This window comes from Halyomorpha halys, unplaced genomic scaffold (assembly GCF_000696795.3).
Source record: "Halyomorpha halys isolate HHAL.00 unplaced genomic scaffold, Hhal_1.1 Scaffold781.1, whole genome shotgun sequence".
In the NCBI taxonomy this organism is placed as follows: Eukaryota; Metazoa; Arthropoda; class Insecta; order Hemiptera; family Pentatomidae; genus Halyomorpha; species Halyomorpha halys.
The window spans coordinates 92,305-92,791 of NW_027109068.1; positions in this window are offsets into that span (position 1 = coordinate 92,305).

Sequence of the window (487 nt, forward strand, 5' to 3'; positions counted from 1 at the left end):
CTTATATCTAGATTAGCCATAAAATGGAAGAGATATCCCAGGCCAGGATCGACCAGATTAAAAGGCCACAGGCTGTCACGTCCCAGTCCCATAAGAGTCATTATCTGACAATGCGTAAATCATACACCTGGTCCATTTCCAAACTCTAAGGTGAGCCATAGTCATTGGAAAAAGATATTTATTATTCCAATAATTTTGTTTTGATGGCTTGTAAACTATGAATATTATATTATACCTCTTATAATAGATTTATAAGTCTTAAATATAAAAATTAGATAAAACTTTATGTTTGTTTTTCACTCCTTCACCACATCAATTTTTGTGGAGAAACTACGCATTGGTCTATTAATATTTAGCTTCCTTACTTCATAAACCGTAGAGTTTTTTAAAAAATTCTTTCGCTAGACTCTTTTTCATTTTTTAACGATCTATATCACAAATGTTCCCCAAACCCTCCAAGCCACTTGAATATCCATCTTTCTACCGT